Consider the following 23449-nt stretch of genomic DNA (forward strand, 5'->3'; position numbering starts at 1 on the left):
TGAACCCATATTCTCCATCTCCAAAATTCATATCCATGTTACCTTAATGATTTTTTCCCTGTGATTTTAACAGTGTAGGGCAGTTTCTCTAGTGAAAATTTTGTCCACCAATGCAGATTAACAACTCATTTGTAATTTATAGTCTTAGAGAGTTGTATAGGGCTCTGATGCGTTAAGCAGCTTGCTAAGGGTCCAAGGCTGAAGTTAAATCCAAGTTTTTCGGTCTTTCATTCCCTGCTGATCCTTATCATATCTTAGATTTAGGAAAAAGAAGATGCAAAAGAGCTGGTGGGGGATGGTGGGAGGAATTAATTGGAGAACTTTAAAAGGCTGTTTAAAAAAAATATTTGGTAGATGTCATTTCCCTTAATAGACCTCGCCATACTGGTATGCTTTAAAAAAAAATCCACATTTTCCTTATGTCTTCTATGATTTACTGTACTTCATGCACGCGAATGCATAATATGCATCTTGGGGACCACAAACGTTGTTTATTCCCGTTACTGCCGGGCCCTGGAGGTTCCTGAGAATTGAAGATATTAAAAGTCTACTTTCTCAAATGTTCAGTTGCATTTCGCATTTTTTTTCCCTCTTTTGGCGTCTTTGCTCACGAATCCTCCCCCCCCCCTCCCCGCACTCCCCCCTCCAACCCCTCCCGGTTTCATGGGTAAAGAGACCCAAAGGTTCTTGTCCTGGGCACAAGGACATTTTCCATCAGAAAACAAAACAAAACAAACCCAGGGCTAGCTGGTCAGCTGTGTGTTCACCAGCGCCGAATGGAAAACTGGGCTGCGGCCACCTCCTCTCGTGGGCCCGGGTGTTGGGGAGAGGCATGATGAGCACTAGGACCCAGCAGGAGTTTGGGTAGTTCTCGGGGTTTCAGCAGTCCCCTCTGACACCACCATAGCCCCAGGAGCATGGAGCCTGGGCTACGGCCGCGATCCGCTCGCAGGCAGGCGTTCTCAATAGTTGAGCCGAACCAGAATGAAAGGATTAAGCGGGAGACTGTAACCCAACTGGAACGTCAGCCTGGGCCGAGGGGAGCCCAGCAGGGGGGACAGAAGATAAAAGGTAACTAAAATGGTTTCCATTTCCTGCCTCTTAATCTCCAGCTCGGGTTTAGCATTGTCATTAGGAGCCTATAAAATGTAGAGGCAGCTGCAGTAGAAAATAATAATAATAATATTGGCAAAAAAAAATAATAACCTACAAACTTAATTTTTCTTTTTTTTTAAAAAGACGTCCCCCCCCTTAATTTTTTTTTCCACCTGGTTTTCGCATTGATTTACAGCATGCAGTGAAAATAGGAAAGACTCGGAAAGGATCAAGGTAACTTTAAACAAAATAGTTTTATCTTAAAACTTAAGTTCACTTGTTAAAAAAAAAAGTTTCCCCCCCAAGCATTTGTGAGGGTCAGCGTCGTAATTTTTATTTTGTTCATTTCATTTCCGTGGCATCTGCCAAGAGAGAAAAATCTTCAAGTGACTCAGTGAAATCCTAGATATGGTGATATTTAATGACTTGCTGGACGTGGAGATGTTCTCCAGATGTTACTTTTATGGCTATGGAACTCACATGTGAAATGTGCAGTTCGGCGGAGTTGACGGGGCTGCGGTTCCAGCTGCTTTATTGTTGTTATAAACAGAGTGTCAAATCTGTGGACAGTTTAGACCAGCCTTTCGAACGCCGGGGGCTTGGCAGACCTTGATAGGACGTGCCCGGAGGAGAGTTTAGAAGAAAAGGGGAATAAAAACATTTCTCTCTCTGCGACGCACATTGTTTCGAGGCGAAAACAATTAGGGTTATTGGACGCTGAGAAGCATGTTTTGCTTTATGCTTCGAAAATGACATTCGAAGAAGGGAAGCCTGATTCTTAGCTGGTTTAAATGGTGGGTTTCTTTTCTTCTTTTTGCTCTCCCATCTTATCCGTTTCAATACAGGCTGTGCTGGAGAAGCGCTCAAAGGGGCAGGTTGTTTTATTTGGGTGGGTGGGTGGGGGGACCACCGGAAAGCAGTTGGGTTGGGAGATTATAATAATGTAAAATGTATCTAATCTGAAAGGGCTGGTTTGTTGGAAGCCCCCATGTGGAGCCTGTCATATACAGTGTGCTTCCAATTGGTGGACGAGGAAAAATAATCATTTTCCTAAGCTTGGGCAGACATCCTGTTGTATTCCTTTTGTTCCCATCTTCTTCATTGATCGCCAGCTTTGCCTTACTGACGACCCTAGCCCAGAGAATGCATATGGGGAAAGTCTAACCAAAGGACTGAAGCCCTACTTTTCCCTTAGAAACACACTGGTCAGGTGTTTTAAGACAAGACTCTTGTGAAACCTGTCAGAGTACACTTAAAACAAAAACAAAAACAAAATCTTTCTCTAATTTCAGATGACTTTCCTCCCCGGGCAAACACTATTGCAGGATTGATTTTTGAAATTAGGTGTAAATTGTCTAAGAGACTTTTTTTTTAAATTATCGATTTTTTTAAATCTACATTTTTCCCCCAGGATAAAACAGGCCATTCTAGTGGCAAATGCTATTGCAATAGTATCCTGCTAGCATATCCTTATAAACATACTAGTCTAAGTAATTCTCACTTTTTCTTCCTTATTGTAACTTGTAAACTGTAGAGGATTTTAACCTATTTTATCCATTCCTCTCACTTTTTTTTTTAAAGCTAAGTATGTATTGATATTAGCAGTTGTGTGTTTAACTCATTATTTGATAGTTCTGGTGGTTTGAATACCACCATGTTTCATGCACCAAATTTAAAACTGCCCTTTTACTTTTTTTTAACCAACAATGAAAATTAGGTTGCTCACCATTAAAGGAATTATAGCATCTGGTATGAGAATGGACAGAATGGATTTCACTGGGGAAAAAAAAAAAGATTTCCTTCAGTGACTCATATGTAGACTAGTAAATATTGTGAAACATTCTCCTTCACTTTTTAAACGGCAAGCTATAAGACCCTTGGAAATTTACATTTGAAGTCTTCCGTGCCTTTAAAAGCACCTCGGTTATTAAAGAGGCACTATCCTGTAAGTTGTGTTAAATGTATAAACACTTTTCTGATTGGCTTAAAAATTTAGAGACAGGAAGTGGATGGTATCTAATAACCGAAGAGTGGAGACGGGGTTGCCATGGAAACTGAGAAGACTAACCATCTCGTCTTCTCCATACCACCTCCCCCCACCCCCCACCACTTAAAAAAAAAAAAAAAAACCCTGCATGTCATCACAAATGCCTGCAGAACATGTTGGCTTCTGTGAGATTCCCACAGCATCTGTTGAAACCTGAGAACGTGCCTGTCAAATCAAGGTCATTTTTCAACAAAACTCTTAGTCTCCTGTATTTCATAACTGTATCTTTTTTTTTTCTAATTAGGAGAATATGCAAAGAGCAAAGACTTAAGAAAACTAATGTGCTTACTTTGCATTTTCTAGCTCTGAAGGAAGGCTCAAAAGGAAAGGGTTTAGAGACTTAGTGTAATTGAGATGCTTCTTGTAAAGAGCAGTACTCCTCTAAGAAAGGCATTTCAGGGCTGCCAAGGTTGGGCTTTTTTTTTTTTTTAAACCTGTGGGGAGAATGTATCTTAATGAAGTTTTACTATATACCGGAGTGTGTTCAAAGTTAAGCTTAAGCATTTGAAGTGGGGACAAAATGAGCTGTGGGCATTTAAGGAATTTTGCTTGAAAGCAGCCTGGGAAGAAAGACTTGCTGGGACTGGAGCTGAGTGTTCTGCAGCAACTAACCGGAGAGTCAGAAGGAGGGGGGGAAAGTTATATTTCAGCAAACTCTGGATTGGAAACAGGGACTGATTCAACACTGCACAGATCATTTGTCTCATTTGTGCATATCTATGTATTGGGTTAGCTTTTCAAAAGGTCCTCCCCCTCCCCAACCCCCTATGCTCCCCAGCCTTTGTGAGTGAGGAACGGTGCTTTATCCTTTGGTAAATTGCTGTGTTCCCACAGATTTCAGGGTAAAAATGATACCCAAGCCACACTGGCTGGAGAGGACCCCTCTTAACTGGACAGCTGTTAGTTTGGTATTTGGCAGAGGGTAAAGGGCTCTTTTAAAAGAAAAATTGGCTTTGGGGTTCCCAGTTTTAAACTTCTGAATCTGATCAGGCCAGATTTCTTCATCCCTTATGGCTCTTGTTAACACTTTAAGTATATGTTTTCTTTGGAAGTCTTTAATTTCTTTATATTCCCTCAGAAGTATTTCCCGTCCAAACAATGTATTATATGGGCTTTTAATGTTCTCTCTTAATCATACATACTCAGTTTGACATCTCTCTAAAATCACCACTTGTCTTCACTAGCACATGCCCTTACTTTTAATCACTTAATTATATTTGCAGTAAAAGAGCCCCAACATAAATGTTTACTGGGTTTACCTAATATTCTGTAGCTATGTAAAATATATAGAAGAGCTTTTGTGATTTGGCAAGTATTTGGCAGTCCTGGTAAGTCCGATTTTAACTGATTTGGAATGTAGTGAAGAAGTCAGACTTTAATGGCCCAAGTGTTCTCTTCTACTAGCAAAGGATTTCCTGTTGGGAGACTTCTTATCTGAAAGTGTGTTCATTGGCAGGAAATATGTCAGTTGCTTGTTTTTACAAACTGAAGGAAACGAACTGGATTCATTGGTTTCTAGAGTCTACCTAAATTCTCCCTTGCCCCTAACCTACCCTTTTCTCGCTATAGTTCTTTCAAAAGTTGTTATTGCAGTAGTCACTTTGGGGGAATGGCTTACCCACAAAAGGAAAATTAAATCTTATCACCATTTATTCCTTTAAATTTGGGGCTTGTGATTTTTTTGACTTGGCAGTAAAAAATAAATTCCAATGTTAACCTTGTTCAATTTGTTTCCCATACAAGACCCTTCATCTCTTGCCTTCATGTCTTTGAACCCTAGTGGGCCCCCTGCTGGGAAAACTCTCCTTTCTCAAGCTGGCCTCTTGGGACACCAAGTTTCCTTTAAGGTTTAACCCACATGCTTGCTTCCTCTTACAAAAGGCCCCTTCTAATCCCTTCCCCCCACTTTGATTTTAATTTTCCCTCTGTTAAGGGCTAAAATTCTAGCTAAACTGTCTAAACTACTTAATGAGTGGTCGCCAATAAATTATAAGCTTTAGCAAGAGTTAGACTTTTAAGCATTTATTAAGGAGAATAAGAATTTGATAAAGAGAGAGAGAAAGGCCTAGATTCCTATCTGTTAAAGGGAGAGCACATTTCTAGCTCCCCTCTCCACCAGCGTCTTCAGGAAAGAGAGTGAGAGCGAGCACCAGTCTCTTCCTTCCTCCTCCCACTAGCCCGCGTCACTTCCTGACGCCAAAGAAAAGACTCCTGGTCTTGCCCTCAAAGACCTTCACTTCATGGGCAGAACTCTTCTACAGTAAGTCTCCAGCAGGTGGCGTTATTCCAATCATTACACCTCTTTACTTTGTTTTTATTATGCACATCTTTTGTATTTACTTGTTAAGTATGCCTGTTGCTTCTCCCCAGTTGGAAGTAAGTTCCTTGACGCCTGAGACTTCAATTTTTTGGTCTGTGTATACTCTTGGCCTAGCACTCTTATGCCAGTTTAGCAGGTGTTTATAAATGCTTATTGAATTGAGCTTAATTTATTTTTTGAATACAAGTAAACTAATAATAAGATGTTGGGAAAAATACAAATTAGTCTTATTTGTCAATTAACAATGCATTTACCCATTAAGGCTTAATTGCATTTTTCTTTTTTAGAAAATAAATATGCCTCAGTTTGAATAAAGAGTTGAGGGTGCTGTTGAAATTCTACATTAGTTTGGCCTGGTCATTAGACTATTCTGCAGAAGAGAAGGCAATTACTCAGTTTAGAAATGATCATCAAAGGTATGAAAGATACATCGTCAATGTACATCATCAGAAAAGTTTCCAACTCTATTGTTGTCAGGAAAGAAGGAGATGAATTTATGTTTGTGGCCTCCATATTGGCCCTGCTGGGCAGTATAACTCCTCTCACCCCCTTTCCAGGTGGTTATTTCCCCTGTATTTGAATGTAAGCTCTGTGAAGACAAGGACTTCCTTGCTTGCTTGTATTTGTTTCTCTACCTCAAACGCACCACCAACCTGGCAAAAACAATAGTGCCTAATAAATGCTCTATATAGGTATGATAATAACATCCATACCAACCACACACATACATACATTTGTTTGGGACATGGTTAGTTGCATGTTGTCTCTCTTATTCATCTGTGAGCCCCCTGAGAGTGTACTGTCTTTTACCTTTCTCTAAATAGTCAGTGCTTAGCAAAGAGCCTGGAGCATACTAGGTGTTTAATAAATGTTTATTGATTGATCTATTGATTATTAACTGATGGAAATGAATTTTGCCAGGAAGAGGTGAAATAATCTTTCTTGGAGGTTGTGATACTTGTTTAAGCTAATGTTTTGTTTTATTCCTTCACAGAAATCGGGTTAAGGGAACATTCCCGAGTAAGGCAGTATGAACAGCTAGGGAAGACATCCCTTTACAAGGCAGTATGCTTACCAAAGGGAACTAACAGTATATACTTTGAACGAACCATCACTCTTTGTGACCCCCTTTGGAATTTTCTGGGCAGATAATGGAGTGGTTTGCCTTTTCCTTCTTCAGCTCATTTTACAGATGAAGAAACAAAGGCAGACAGGGTTAAGTGACTTGCCCAGGGTCACACAGCCAGTAAGTGTCTGGGGTTGGAATTTTAACTCGGGTCTTCTTGACCCCAGGCCCTGTGTTCTATGTATGCACCATCTAGCTGCCCACAAGCCAATGTTTTGATTATAGCAAAAAAGGAGTAACAAGGTAGACAGTTTGTACTTGGCACCTTTTGTTGTTAAACATTTGCTCCCCATGATGTGAACCATGCTTTATAAGCATGCTTGCCATTTTATAGATGAGGAGACTCTGAGGCCAAGTGAAATGATTAGCTCAAAAGTACTTAGCTGATCTGCAACTAGAAACTGTCTCCTGATTCCCAGTTCATTGGTTTTTTTCCACTATAACATTCTTCCTCCTAAAAAGTGGAGAATTAAAAAAAATCAAATTAAATGATGTGTATCATTACTTAAATAAGCATTTGGTTTTTTTATTTTATAAAAAATTAGAAGTGACATTTTAAAGTGAGATACCTGCTTGGTGATTGATTGGTGGTAATAAGTCCAGCCACTGTGACCGAAAATAGCATGATATATACATCAATGGTATCAAACTCAAATAGAAGGGTAGCCATCAATCCATACATAAGTATCTCTGTGGGGCCACATTTTGTCTTAAAAAAACTCACATATTAACATTATCTGCATTGCATTGTTATTTTATTTATTTGTTAAATTTTTCACAATTACATTTTGAGCTGATTCCGGTAGTGCGGGCATGAGTGTGGTGGACTGGGGGGTCCTCATCCACTGTGTTTCACCGTTTGGTGTAGATAGATGCAGCTTGGCACAATGGATGGAGCACTGGACTTGGAGTGACCCTTACTAGCTCTGGGACCTTGTAAAGCAAGTTGTTTAATCTCTAGTCTCAGTTATACTCATCTGCAAAATAGCATAACAATACTTTTCCCCCTTTTATAAAATTCAATTTTTATTTTATTTTCAGTTCCAAATTTTCTCCTATCCAGCCTCTGCTTTCCATGTTCATTGAGAAGGCAAGAAAATAAAACTCATTATAAATATGTATTGGTCAAATGAAATGAATTGCTACATTAGCCGCATCCAAAAAAAATTGCATCAATCTGCACTCCTCATTCCATCACTTTCTATCTGGAGGATGAAAGCACAGTCCATTATTGGCCCTTTGGAATTGTGATCATTTATCATGTTGATCAGAGTTCCTGAGTCTGTCATAGTTGTTTATCTTGTACAATATTCTTCATTATTGAATAATCATTCTCCTGGTTCTGCTTATTTCATTTTGCATCAGCTCATGCAAAGTTTCCTGAGTCATTATAATACTTGTATTATCTACCTACTGAGTTGTTGTGAAGGCCAGATGAAAATCCTTTTAACTGTAAAGTGCCACCAAAATAGGAACTATTACTGTTATTAGTCAGTTCTGGTATACTGGGATTGGAGTAAGAAGTTCAATCTCTTCCATTTAACAGCCATAGAACTGTAGGCAAATTACTTAACCTCTCTGAGGCACACTACTGGTTCTAGGTGCCTTCATGGGATTCAACAACCAATTGTTAAGAACACCTTCTATGAAAGGCGCTCTGTTAGGTGCTGAGGGTCTGCAGACAAAACAGAAAATGGTCTCTGGACTTTAAAAGCTTTCATTTTACTTGATGGATACATATGCATAGATAAGTAAACAAACAAACAAAAGTATAGGACTACACATATTTATCTATTTTTTATATATTCCTGATGTTCTCTCTTAAAATTATTATCATATGTGATATAATATGTTATATACACTACATCATCTAGATATATTATATTAGATATCATAGAGGTTATAGAATATATTGTTCATAACCTATATTATACCTATAAGTTATAAATTATATATACACATAATGATATTCATAGCATATTATATATAATCTATATTAGATACACATATAAAACACAGTATAATAATTTAAAGAGAAAAACAAGTTACTAACAGCTGGGATCAGGAAATATCCTTCATCAGAAGTAGAGTCTTAATTGTGCTTTGAAAGAAGCTTGTTAACCGGATGGAACCAGGCCTACTCTTACCAGCAATATAGCACCCAGGGTCTCTTAAAAGTTTTGTCAAGCTTAAGAGTCTAGGAATCAGGAAGGAGGAGGAGGAAAAATGCTATGGTCAAGGTGGATGACCCTGGGGCAAAGGCAAGAGGTGATAGAGGATTTTTGTGAGGAAGTATTTATAAAACTTAGTATTAGAGGGAATGTAAGTCGATTTATCATGATGATCATCTGGCATCGTTGTTTAGAGGCATAATACCAAAGAGAAATGAAAAGGACCTTCTTTATCCTTGTCCCAGAAACCCTCAGTGACCTATGGGACCTGAAGGAATGGAACATTTTCTTCTTCTTCTTTCTTCTTTCTCCTTTCTTCTTTCTCCTTTCTCCTTTCTCCTTTCTCCTTTCTCCTTTCTCCTTTCTCCTTTCTTCTTTCTTCTTCTTCTTCTTCAGCAGTGAGGGTTAAGTGACTTGTCCAGGGTCACACAACTAGTAAGTGTCAAGTGTCTGAGGTTGGATTTGATTCAGGTCCTCCTGAATCCAGGGCCAATGCTTTATCCACTGCACCACCTAGCTGTCCCCTGAACATTGTCTTCTGATGCAGATTCTTTAATACTGAAATTAGAGAAAGAATAACAATGGTATTCACCTTTAATCAGCACTTTGCAAAGTGATTTCCTCATAGTAACTGTTTGTCCTATTAGAGAGAGGCCAAATGACTTTGCCCATTGATAACCAGGAAGTGATGGAGCCAGAAGTCCTTGAACTCAGGTTTCTAGGATTCCAATGCCTAGTGCTCTTCTTTTTGTACCTTCCTGCCCATCTGTACCATGCTGCCCCTCTCAACTGCCACATGAGAGCCTTAAAAAGGAGATCTTGATCACTTTGGGATTCTTCAGCTATCTTTTTGCCCCAAATTGGCGAATTGATTTACCCCAAATCTCCCAGGCTATTTATTATTCAATGAAATTGTTTTGTGTATTAATTGCTATTTCTGAAATGAGAGTTTATATGTCCTATCTAGAAAACTTTAGTAACAAGTAAGGTAACTTATTGGTGAATACTATCAATTTCTGTGCATGCTTAAAAATGATATGAGGCCCTGTGAAAATGGTAGTATCATCATTGGTCTCAGTTTTTTTTTCTTTCACCCAGGTATGGTGTTGGTTATAAAGAACAGGAGGGGGCAGCTAGGTGGCACAGTTGGAATAAAACACTGGCCCTGGATTCGGAGGACCTGAGTTCAAATCCAACCTCAGACACTTGCTTGACATTTACTAGCTGTGTGACCCTGGCAAGTCAATTAACCCTCATTGCCCCACAAAACAAAACAAACAAACAGAAAGAAAGAAAAAAAGAGAAAAAAAGAAAGAAGAAAAGAAAGAAAAAGAAAGAAAGAAAGAAAGAAAAGGAGATTTTAGCCTAGATGTTCTTGTTTGAATGCTTTCCCCTGGCTCCTCTACCACTGTACAAGATATGTAACTGCACTGTTTATTTTTTATGTTGATATTTCATCTATCTGAAGCTGTTTCCAGCTTAAATAGTTAATATACCTATACACACACACACACACACGACACTACACATATAGTGACCTTGGGCAGTCATAACCTCCTTGGCCTTAGGTTCCTCCTCCATAAAATGAAGGGGTTGGATGTTGTCAGCTCTGAGGTCTGTTCTAGTTCTAGATTGATGATGTTGTGACCATAAATTGTTAAATAAAGGTCAGTCATCATTCATTGGAAGGAGGGGAGGAGATAAGAGGGAAGAACTTCACCTTCCTCCTCTACATCCTCTAAGGCCTTACTCATCTACCCTGGAGAACAAACTGGTAGATTCTCAATACTATAGTGAATGGGAAAATCTTCTGAGTGTTATTTTTCCTAAACTTAGAAAGCCTGGCTCAGCACAGGGGAATGGCAGATCACTAGATCCAGTTTTATCTTTTAATTAATTATTTTTTTTATTTTGTATTTTATACCAAAAGGGGAAAAATAGCATTTCCATATATACAGTGGAACCAAAAAAGGGGGATTGTATATAAATCCATGGAACTATTAATATAGGTTTTTTGTGGTCTGAATTTTTTTTATAATGAACATTTTTATAGTTTGGGGTTCCAATTTTTATCCCTCTTTCCCTCTCGTCCCCCTGCTCCCTCCCCAAGGTGCAAACCATCATATCTAGATTAATACATGCATGATGATATAAAACATTACCAATATTTGTAATTTTGTACAAGCAAACTTAATTAAAAGAAAAATAACATTGTGTTTTTTGTTTGCTTTTGTGGGGCATTGGGGGTTAAGTGACTTGCCCAGGGTCACAGAGTTAGTAAGTGTCAAGTGTCTGAGGCCGGATTTGAACTCAGGTCCTCCTGAATCCAGGGCCAGTGCTCTATCCACTGTGCCACCTAACTGCCCCCAAAATAATATTGTTTTAGAGGTATGTAATAAACCCACCTTTTACTTTCATAGTCATCTTGCTTGTCTGTTTCCTTTTGAATTCCATCTGTTTCTTTTTCTGCATTTTCCCCTGAGTACTTCAGTAATCCTCTTTTCTTTCTTTTTTTGGAGGGAAAAACATCAGTTACTTCTTCCTTTCCCCCTATTCTTAACCCCACCCCCCAAATCCCAGAAACAAAATGTGTATAACAGAAAAACATATTTAGGCAACAATAATCAACACCAGTGGCCACGTCTGACACTCTATGTCTCCTTTTGCATCTTGAAACCATCATCTCTCTGTCAGGGGACAGGTATAATTCTTCATCCTCAATCTTTGAAGTTAACTCCTTCCTCTGTTGTAATTTTATCTGACCCACTTGTGTTTGGGCTCTATGCAAATAGAAGAGCCCTCACTATGAGAGGAAGAAGTGGTTCCCCATTGTCTTTCTTTCTACCAGCCCCTGAGGTATATCTGTTAGCCCTGACAATTGCATATACATCTTGGAAGTAGCCTTATTACTTCTAAGACATTTGTTGATGAAGGTAATGAATGTTCTGTGAACAACTATTCTTAGAAATATTTTTCAAATACTTTCTCTAAAAATATAGATAACGATGAAGAATTTAATGGTTGGCATTGAGAAAGGTTTATAAAAATTATACCAACTCTTATTGTATGTGAGTCATATTTCACAGACTCAGAACATTAGAGCTGTCTGGGAACTTCCACTCATGGACCTTAGAGTACTTAGAACCCATGTAAGATTAGGCAAGAAAGGGCTTGTAAAGCCAATAGAATGTTAGAGCTCTAGGGGGCTGTAGAGTTCTATAAGCAGGAGTAAAGACTATGCACAGGTGCAATAATGAATTTGGTATCAGTTTTCCAAGATGATGCTTGGACTAAAAGTTCCTTTTCTAGTGCTAAACCTAGGAATCCATGACTAGCCTATCTAAGTGCTGAGAGGCTGGTTCATCATCATGAATTTAGGTACCAGATGAACTGGGTCCTATCTAAGTGGAAAGGCTGGTAATGGACCCAGTAATGAACTAAGTGGGTTTTCCAAGGTTGTACTAGATGACCCTTGGACTAGAAGTCCCTTCTAGAGTTAAACCTAGGAGCTTATGACTGACCTAGCTAAACTGTGAGAGGCTCATCACAATGAGTTTGGGTACCAGATAAGTTGGGTACCAATTTTGAGGGGCTACTCCAGCTCAATCAATACTAAGGCATGAATGGGTTGCAGCTTGTCTTTGTGGAGGGGAAGTTGTGCTTGGATTTATAGGTCCTTCAAATGGTGAGGTGAGTTACTTGTCACATATGAGCTATATTGAACAGATGCTGTACCCCCTTCATTCCTATGAATGTGTTCAGTGTAGGACGCAGGATGTAGGCTAATAACCAGTATAGGTTCTCTCTCCCTCTATGCAGATTTCAACCATTATATACATTGGTAGATGGTCTTTGAGAGTTGCGAGCATGTGTGTTTATGTATATACATACATAGCTATATATATATATATATGTATGTATCTATCCATCTGTCTCCATATGGTCAACCTATTGATAGGCCCTCTAGTAACTTAGAATCACTAGGCCTAGGCTTGAAGCTAGCCTGCTAACCTCTTCCAGAACTAGTCTTCTGCTAGCATAGTCTTTGAGAACCCAGGGTCCTCTCCCCTTCCCCAGGAGAACTCAGAAGATAACTTTTATCAGAGAAGTTATGGAATACTATCTAAATTAAGGTAGTCTATTTCTTGTTGAATGTTTAGTACCTTTTCAGTATTTAGATTAAAAAAAATAAACTGTAAATAGCAGCAAAAGCTATGGAGAGGAGAAGGCACATTTTTAAAAAAGGTACTTTGGGGAGGCAGCTAGGTGACGCAGTGTATAGAGCACTGGCCCTGGAGTCAGGAGGACCTGAATTCAAATCTGGCCTCAGACATTTGACACTTACTAGCTGTGTGACCCTGGACAAGTCACTTAACCCCAATTGCCTCAAAAAAAAAGTACTCTGGGGAAAGTTTGGGAACCTTCAGATAATCCATTAATTTCAGTAGTATTTCAGTATTTGATATTTTAATTGACCAAGTCCCACCTTGGAATAAATTACTAGGAACAAAGTAATCTGGCTTTAGTCCCAGTTCCGCCAAAAAGCAACTGTTATTCATCTTGACCAAATCTCTTCACCTCTCTGGGAGTCAGGTGCCCTTATCTATTAGAAAAGGGGTTGGGATTGATGATCGCTAAGGCATTACCAATTCTTTGATTTCACCCCTCCCCTTTCTACAAATTAAACACATCGGAGACATCTAGGAGTCCTAGGCTATTAGGGTTCCTTGCATTTCTGGAGGAACCTTGATTTAGTAAAGGTTTAAATTGCACTAACGGATTAATATGCCGTGTGGAGACCTTAGCCAGCCTAATTTTGCACCTCGTGGAAAGAACTGCCCACTCCCAGGTGAGTGGGAGGCTTGCCCACTGTAAGCTGCTAGAAAGTACAAAAGAGAGAGATGTCTTGGTGTGAAATGAGGCTACTAGACTAAATCTACTTAATGTCCTTTCCAACTCTAAAAATTTCTGTGCTTCTCTCTGTGTGTCTGGGACATGAAAGATAGTGAAGGGTTATCTTTCTGACTGTATGATACTCTCTCCCATCCGGACGAAGTAGCCAACATCAGCACCACCCTAGCTTTACTTACAGAAGTGTCATACTCAAAGGGACCAACCGTTCATTGGTTAGTCTGTTTACTTAATCACAGAACTAGAAGGCATATCCAGTTGTCTCTTTTTGCAGATTGTGAAACGAGGCTCAGTGAGGAAAAATAACCTGCCCAAGGTCATGAAACCATTTAACAAGAAACCTAGGGTTAGAATACAGGATTCCCGAGCCCAAGACCACACCAAACAGTCTTATATTTATTCCTGTTTCATTCATTCAATAGAGAGTTATTGCTCCAGTTGCTGCTTATCATTTGGGCCCTGACTCCTTGCTCTGCTTCACTTTAAACTGGATTCGTCCTCCACCAAGTGGGGGGAAACACTGTGATTCTGGCATATAAGACAGGAAAGTGAGGTTTTACCACTTGCATGGCCATGAAGCTATGCCTGGGCATGAGAGCTAATCATGTCAGGGGGGGATTTGTAGGTAATAGGGGGCATAATTGGTTTCTCAGAGGGGTACCCCCGCACCTTGTTGACCCTGCCCTTACCAATGTAGGGCATCCTTTCCATCATAGAAAAATAGCACATTGTGTGTGGAAAAGACAGAACTATCTTAGAAAGACTGGAGTTGGGAAACCTGGCTACTAGTCCAAACTTTGCTCAATAGGATTTGAGACATTAAACAAGTCATTTTTCAGTTCTTTTTGTGTTATCTTCCGCCTAAGGGAGAGACCATCTTGCTCGCTTGTGTTGAAGCTTTCTGTGCTTGATGCCAGTAAGGGGCTTAAATAAATTCTATATCTGTTGTCTACCCCGTTAATTTCTCTAGGTCTTCTTAGAATCCCCATTTATAAAAATGAAGTAGGGTGAAAACAGATGACCTGGAGTTTGAATCTTAGACTGCCAACACTTAATTGTATCCTAGTCAGTTGCCTTCCCTTCTCAGTAGCCCACAGTTGTCTCCTCATCTGTAAAATGGGGAAAATAACAATACTATCTATATCAAGTGTTATTTGTGAGGAAGGCATGTTTAAAACTCTAAGCCATTTCAGGAGAGATAAGGGTATTACTGGGTTTTTTTTTTAGATTCCTTTCAATACTAAATTTCTATGAGTCTTTGAAAAGTTGTGTATGGTGCAATGATAAAACAACTGGTTATATAAAAGATTTTTATGTGGTTCTTTGGCATAACTGTGGCAAAAATGGGCAGGGTTGTTTGAATTTGACCATTGAGTTTATCACCTCAGGTTTTTTTGTTACAAATTGGTACTGATTTTTGCATATAGAAATACCATCTGAAGGATCACTTTCAGTCTCTGCCAAATGCTTTGGTTATAAAGACCTTTTTAAAATGGACTTCTCTGAGTCAGCTATAGAAAGCCACATCCCCTAAAGGATAACGTTGTAATGCTTCCCTTCCTATGGGAGAAATTGTGTGTGGGGTAGCCCAAGATGGAGCACAGTATAGCTAAAACTGAGGGTTGGAGTAGGTCCCATCAGCAGCCACATTTTTGAACTTAGAGCAAATGACATACAATACATCCTCAGACTTGTTACTGGAGGAGGAGGGGACTAAGGAGGGGAGCTTACCTGCAGTATAGTAGCCAGGATATGGAAACACCACCATCTGGTAGAACCCTATATTAACTAATTATTCTTGCCAACTAGTGCTAAGCTCCGTTGTTGCTATGCTACTGAAAGATGGCAAATGCTGTCAGCTCCCTCCAAATTTCATCACTCTGGAGCAAATCCCATTTGCCTTACCCTAGTTTTGGCGCTTGTGTTGAGTGAGAAAGGGATTAGAGTGGGAATTGCAGGAGTAGATGTAGATAGGACTAGATTTCTGCATTTTGCCTAGAAGAGATGGAAATGCAGTGGGGGCCACTCATGGGCCCTATCTCAGGCCGCCAGCTGATCAGTAAAGGAACTTTAATTTGATCTAGTTTTCCCAATGTGGGTTGGTTTACCACTCCTTAGGCTGCCTGGAAGTCCTTGATGTGGGGCTTGGAGTGGGAGCTAGTTACATAAGTGCTAGTTTTAGTATGGACACCCAATTGCCTTTAGCCCCATTCAGTTCTTCTGAATTTAAGCAATCCATCAGACTCAGTTTCCTCCATTAACAGGGATTAAAGACCTGCTTTCTTGAAAGCAGTGACTAGGGAGATAATGGACAAAACTGGGGTTAGTTCTTGTGACACCCCACCCAGTATTTCCATTATACCTCACCACTTCCCATAAATAGTAGGTCAATTAGACAACAATGATTTTACACCTAGGTTTGTGTGCAATCATTTCCCATGTATTCAGTAGAAGGACGTTCACAGAATCCTAGATTTAAGAGAATTTAGAGATCAGCTAGGCTGACTCCTGCTTGAAACATTAATCTCCTCTAAAGTATCACTGACAATTGGTCATTCACCCTCTACTTGAATAATTTTACTGACTAGGAACTCATTTTCTCTTAAAGTGGCTCATTCCATTTTTGGATAACTGTAATTATAAGGAGGTTATTTCCTATTTTGAAGTGAAATCTGCCTTTCTGTAGCTTTTACCCAATTGTCTTAGGTTTGTTTTTTGTTTGTTTGTTTGTTTTTTATGGCAGGGCAGTGAGGGTTAAGTGACTTGACCAGAGTCACACAGCTAGTAAGTGTTAAGTGTCTGAGGCCGGATTTGAACTCAGGTCCTCCTGAATCCAGGGCCGGTGCTCTAGCCACTGTGCCACCTAGCTGCCCTCTTTTGTTTTTAAATGGAAGGTAGGTGGTGCAGTGGATAGAGCACTGGGCTTGGAATCAGGAAGACTCATCTTCATGAATTCAAATCAGGCCTCAGATACTTAACTAGCTGTGTGACCTTGGACAAGTCACTTAACCTTGTTTGCCAAGCCACTCTTTGCCAGGAAAAACTCAAATAGGGTCAAGAAGAGTGGGACACAACAGAAATGAGTCAACCAAAAAAATAGTAATTTTACCCAATAGTTTTTTACCCTGAAGCTCTTTAGGGTGAAGAAGAGAAAGAGAATTAAGAATGTAATCTCTCTTTCACACAATAATCTTTTAAAATTTAATTACAGTGAAGCAGCCCATCCTAAATGTTCTCTTCTCCAAGGCAGATATCTCCATATGACTGTTTTGAGTCTCCTTCTTCATCATGCCTTCCCTGACTACTACAATCCACACTAGTCTCTCCTTTATCTGAATGTCTATTGTATTTACTTTAGGACTACAGTTTGTTTTTTTTTTTAAGCACTTAAGTCCTGCATTTGTTTTGTTAGCAAACATAGATTTAGGACTGGGAAGAAACCTAAAGTTCATCCTTCACATCCTTTATTTTTCTGAAGAAGCTAAAGAAGAAGCTGAGGTGCAGAGAGGGAGATCGATTTATCCATCATTACTCGGAGAAATAAGAAGTAAATCTAGGATTAGAATCTCCTTTAAATGCCTCTTTGTATCTACCCATTGCACTGGAGGCCTTCGTAATTGCAATGTCTACCTGTTATCCCTTGATCTTGATACATGATTGATCCACTTCCCTAAGTTCCTGTGGTACCAAAGAGGTTTTAATATACTAGAATGTAGATCATCTGGGTCTGGTAATTTGAAATAATAGCCCAGATACAGCCTGTTTTTCCATCTCCTCATTTATTTCCCTTTGGGTTTTGTTTTTCCTTATAGAAAAAAGTGGCACAATAGGAATTGAGTAGTTCATCCTTCTCATTGTTGTCTGGTATTATTTCACCCACACATTGGAGTCTTGTCTTTCCTTTGATCCTCCTCTTTCTTCCACTATGGAATAATAATAATAGTAATAATAACAACAACAACAAAATAGATCCTCTTTGTTCTTAGTTTTCCTTATCTAACAACTCATTTTGGACTTTAGTGTTTCTGATGATGTTCTTAGAGGGCTAATTCTTTTGTATTCACCCTCAGTTACATGGTCTTGCTATTGTTGAATTTTTTAAAAATATGAGTTGATGATGAGTTCCCTGTACTTTTAACTTTTTTTTTAAAGCAGCTACCCCTTTTCATCAGAATAATTTCTGCTTAGATCTTGAGAATTTCACTCTTGAGTGCATTTTATCCTATTTAGGCCAACTTTCCTCAAAGAATGTTAGGCCACTGGATTTCATCTATTTTCTTTCTAAACTTTTCGAAATCTGCTGTCTCCCAATCTAGAGTGTATATCAGTATACCAGTTTATATTATGCCTGGCTTTCCTTTCCTTCTCTATTTTTGAAAAGTCTTAGAAAGCTCTTCTGGTACTAACCTATCCTTCAGTGTCATTATTCATTATTCCCCTTCCCATACCCAACTTCCCTTTCTATTCTCTATGGGATAGCAAACTGGTCTCTGCTTCTTACACATAGCCTTTCATCTTCAGTATCTATGCCTTTGCATTTGCCAGTCCTTCTGCATTGAATACCATCTTCTCACCTTTGACTACTAGAATTTTTCTTTTGCTTCAAGATGCACTTTAAGCCCCACCACTAAGACTTTTCCTGGTTTCCTGTCCCCAATTGCTTGTTACCTCTCTCCCTAATTACCTTGCATTTAATTTATATTAATTTTGAATATATTTAAGTACATGTTGTCTCCTCCAATAGAATGTAGTCTCCTTGAGACCAAGGGTTTTGCTTTATTTTTAAAAACTTATATCCCTAGCACCTAACTCAGTACCTGGCACATTGTTAGTACTAACAAATTCTTGTTGATTGATCGATCATGAACTTTGATAATCATTTACTCCCAGTGTTCTCTTCCTTTTTATTTCAGCATCCAGTTCCTTTTTTATTGTTAAGAATTAAGTCTAAGTGGCCAGCCCTTTTTTGTCACTTCCTTTGCCTTTTAAAAGGTGAAATTATCATTAAATTATTACAATTATTGTTGTTCTTCTTAACTGCTCTGTCTTTGACATAGAGTTTTCTTTTTCTTTTCTTTTTTTTTTAAATTTTTTGGCCAGGCAGTGAGGGTTGAGTGACTTGCCCAAGGTCACACAGCTAGTAAGTGTCAAATGTCTGAGGCCAGATTTGAATTCAGGTCCTCCTGAATCCAGGGCTGGTGCTGTATCTACTGTGCCACCTAGCTGTCCCTTGACATAGAGTTTTTAATTAAATGTCTGATTAATTGAATGACCACATCTCCTTTCTGACCAAAGTCTTAGTTAAGGCTCATATGATAGCTGTTTCTAAATAACTGAAGACTCGTGATTTAAGAAAAAAAAAGTAGAAAGATAGAGGCTCATTCTGCTTTACCCAAGAAGAGAGGGTGAGGAACCACCTGTTTGAAATTACAAGAAACTGATTTATTGCCCGTTTGTAGATCTGTTTCCTGAGCCCTTCATCCAGTTCCTCCCTTCTGTTCGGGTGGTCTGCAGTAAACCTGAATGACGTATAACTTGTGTTTCTCCCTCCATTGATCCTTACCCAAATGCTCTTGGTTCTCAGGTTCCTGGATTTCCTTACATGGGTTAATCTATTTAATATGCAATCCTATTCCATGGTTCCTTTTATAGCTGTTCTCTCCTCCTTTTGAATAAGAGATTCCCTTCCAGAGTTGTACTCCAGGCTTGGGTGTCATCCTATCCAATGTCTCAGCAATAATGGGAAGAAACTGGTGAATTTGGAGTTGAAAGATCTGACTTCCAGTCCTGGCTCTGACACTTACTGGTCACCTCTGAGTTTCAGAAATCTCTTTATCTCTAAAACAAAGGGATTAGGACAGGATGATGTGTCTAAAGCCCCTCTTCCAACTCTCTGTCTAGGATCTTTGTGCATTCATGTTTTCTTCTTTTCTTTGGCATCTTTCATTTGCCTTGTTGATTACTTATACTTTTTGTGCATGGATTTTTACTAAAGTAGTGGGGTTTATGACTGACCTTTATTGGATATGATCTTTCCTGTGGGTTACTTACCTTTTCTTCTGTTATTCTCCCCATGTTGTACCTCTGCTCCAGCATATCAGATCTCAGTTCCTCTGCAGTTTAGTTTAAAGCTCCCTTGATCAGAAGCTGATCAATACTGAAATGATTCAATAGAATGCAGGGGTTCTTAAACCTTTTTTTGTCATTGTCCCTTTTGGCAGTCATAAACTCCTTTTCAGAATATTTTAAATGCATAAAATAAAATACAGAGGATTACAGCAGAAATCAATTATGTTGAAATGTAGTTATTAAAACATTTAAAAAATCATGGACCCCATTCTGCCCTAGTGGTATATTTCATAATTTATATTTGTATCCTTAGTGCCTGGCATGTGTTGTTCAGTCATTTCAGTCGTGTCCAATTTTTCATTTGGAGTTTTCTTGGCAAAGATACTAGAGTGGTTTCTCCAGTTTGTTTTACTGATTAGGAAACTGAGGCAAACAGGGTGAAGAGACTTGCCCCGGGGGTTATACAGCTAATAGGTATCTGAGGTTGGCTTTGAACTCAGTGAGATGAGTCTTCCTGACTACAGGCCACTGTGTGCTACCTAGCTGCCCCTGGTACATAGTAGATACTTAATAAATGCTTATTGATTGATACCCACCCATCACTCTTTGGACAAAGATCTCACATTGAATATAAAAATTTAATATTAATTGACAATTTAAAAGTCATAATTTGGTGTGTTTTTTTCTCCTGCCATATTGTAGTAGTCCCTAGGTACCACACATAAGGGGTCATTTTTTACTTTTCATGGGTTGTCATGACCAAAGAATTCATCACTTATTGATCAACCTACTGGTACTTAGCTTTTCTCTACTCAAGATCCTGTACTTAAGAGTCTTTCCAGCTTAGTAGACCCTATCAGAATTTGTGCTTCACTGGCATAACCTTTAAGAAGCCAGGCATTACACTTATGCTACGATGAGTCATTAGGGTAGGACATTTGTCAGGGTCACACAGCATGTTGGTGCCTTAACAAGGCCTTGGACAACAAAAGGCACATATATGTGAATAAAGCTTCCTTCATTCTTCACCTCCCCCTTTCTCTCTCACGCTGTGGGTAAGGGTACTAATTTATTCTCATGCTGTGATTTCCTGCAGTAGGACAGATGTTTGGGTCACAGAGAGAGGTATCCATCACAGGAAGTATGTGGGTTATTTTTTTTCCATCATAACCTAAAGGTTAAATTTGTCTTGACCCCATGTAGTATTGGTTCAAAATGTGTTAGATATGGTCTTTTTATAGCTTACTATCTTAAGACAGGTAATGAACTAGAAATATAATAATGACTCATATCAAACCAATATTGAAGATAAATAAGCACACTTCTTTTAACCTTCCTATATCACCATCACTCACTGCCAGAATTGAGGAATCTGTGATTTTGCTGGGAAGGGTATTCTGCCATCTTCTCTAATGCCTTCACATTTAGAAGTAGATGGACTCATGATTTGCATGGCCAAAGTCATCACTGATGGGCCACCCTCTGGTAATGAGCTTTTCCTAACTTAACTAGTCTTTGCTAGGTCCATACTGAGCCAGCTTTTCCTAATGAGACTTGTGCTTTGAGCTACTAAAGGACGAATTGGTAAAGAAATAGCTACGAATTTAGAGTAGGTTTTGGAATGTGATGGGTCTCTCTTGGACCACATCTACATTTGATGATTAACTTACTAAAATTCTCTTAAGACTTTATTATAGGGGGGCAGCTAGGTGGTGCAGTAGATAAAGCACAGGCTCTGGATTCAGGAGGACCAGAGTTCAAATCCAGCCTCATACACTTGATAGTTACCAACTGTGTGACCCCGAGCAAATCACTTAACCTTCATTGCCTCCCCCACCAAAAGACTTTATTATAGGGCAGTTTTATCCATCACTTTCTTTTTATATGTCATCTCCCCAAATCAGAGGGCTTGAGATCCTTGAAAGCAGTAACTGTCTAGCCTTTTCTGTTTGTATCCCCAGTGCTTAGCACAATGCTTTACACATAATAAGTGCTTAATAAAATATTTATTCCATTCATTCAAGTTGGTTCCATTGCATTGATTCCAGATATAATAGCAGAAATATGCTGAACATTTGTCTTCAAATTAATTGTGTGATTTTGAGCAAACCACTCATCTCTGTATGTGTCACCTCATCTCTAAAGTTGGGATAACAATACCTTCCTTGCCTGTCTCATAGAACTATTATGAGGTCTAGATAAAGTAATGTGTATGAAAACATTTTTATATCATTTGCTAGAAAGATTACAGTTTCACTACTTTAATTCTATCAGCAACAAGTATTTATTAACACTAAGTATGTACCAGGCACTAGTCAAAAACAAGAGCCTGTTGAGTCCCACTCATTCCTTGATGGAAGAGACAACATACGGACAGCTATGTACCTGCAAAATATATAAGTTGGCTCAGAAGTCTTAGTTTACTTTTAAGCTTTAGTAGTTTAAAACTAAGACTTTTGGAACACCTTGTACTTATTTACTTATGGGTGTAAATGGGAGAGATAATCTCAGATGGAAGGCACTAATAGTCAGGGGAGGGAAACATTAGGAGAGGCCTCTTGCGAAGGTGGGATTAGAGCACCCAGGTACACAATCTCAAGAGTCTTTTTTTGACTGGATGATTTCTCTGGTCCTACATATCCTGCAGTTGCCGATATCTCTTGTCCCCAGTGCTTTTCTCTCTGCTCACTGATGGCTACCCTAATCCAGGCCTTCATTATTTTTCACCTGGACAATTACAGTACTCTCTTAATTGAATTCCACTGCTTTTACTCTTTGCCCTCTCTAATGAATTTTCCATTTAACTGCCAAATTGATATTCCTAAAATACAAATGTGACCATGGCATCCTCCGTTTAAGAAACATCAGTGGAAGAGGCGGAGTCATGATGGAAGAGTGAAAGTCAGATATTTTTTCCTAGCTCTCTCAACAAATCTCCTCCACAACAATCTAGAAAACGTACCAGACTGAATTCTGATCAGGAAAGCCAAGAAAAAGTCACAGTGAGTCATTTTTCCAGCCCAGTGCAGCTTAGTAAGATAAATAGGTCTGTGGACACTGGGGTGGGTAATGACTAGGAGTGTAAGCTGTAGCAGCAGCAGCAGCAGGACAGGAAACATCCTAGTGCCTGGGGACAGAAAAGGAACTGAGAGAACACCAGGGCAGGAAGTACCAAGGCAGAAAGAGATCCCAGTGGACCCTTGAACTAGTGCTGGGTGCAGGAACACTTCTTTCATCTTGAAATTGTGTTACCAGCTACCCAATTCTAGGTCATAGACACTGGGGAAAAATAAATGACCTTGGTTCTAGAGTGCTGTAGTTGAGTGCTGAACACAAAACAAATTCTAGTGTGTTAATTAGCCATGGGGCTCTCAGCACAGGAGTAGAACAGTGATTCAGTTCTAACTATTAGTCCATCACATAAGCCTTCAGTGAAAAAAACCAGGGCAGGAGACAAGACCAAAGAGGAGGCAGCAGTTCAGGAGAACCTCCTAGAGAGCAGACAGTGACTGAGTCTAGCAATAGTTTACTGAAACTCATCTATACACAATCCAACAAACTCAAAGTTTATGGGACCTGGAGGGCATTAGGCGTACCTTTCTCTGCATCACACCACTTTATAAGAACCTAAAACTTACTGGTCCCCAGACTGAGTTATGAAAACAGTAGAAGGATTAAAAAAAAAAGAGAGACAGAAACTCAGATGAGAC

General features: G+C 39.2%; 1 protein-coding gene across 2 annotated transcripts in view; it reads left to right on the top strand.

Annotated features, from left to right (window-relative positions):
- Window positions 1-902: 902 nt before the first annotated feature.
- The window catches only part of FOXN3 (forkhead box N3), a 526444-nt gene continuing 503897 nt past the window's right edge, over window positions 903-23449 (top strand). For both annotated transcript variants that reach the window (XM_043981748.1, XM_043981751.1), the window contains exon 1: window positions 903-1071. The gene's annotated coding sequence lies outside the window, so the exon portion shown is untranslated. The remainder of the gene's footprint in view (window positions 1072-23449) is intronic.

This window comes from Dromiciops gliroides, chromosome 2 (assembly GCF_019393635.1).
Source record: "Dromiciops gliroides isolate mDroGli1 chromosome 2, mDroGli1.pri, whole genome shotgun sequence".
Classification (NCBI taxonomy): domain Eukaryota; kingdom Metazoa; phylum Chordata; class Mammalia; order Microbiotheria; family Microbiotheriidae; genus Dromiciops; species Dromiciops gliroides.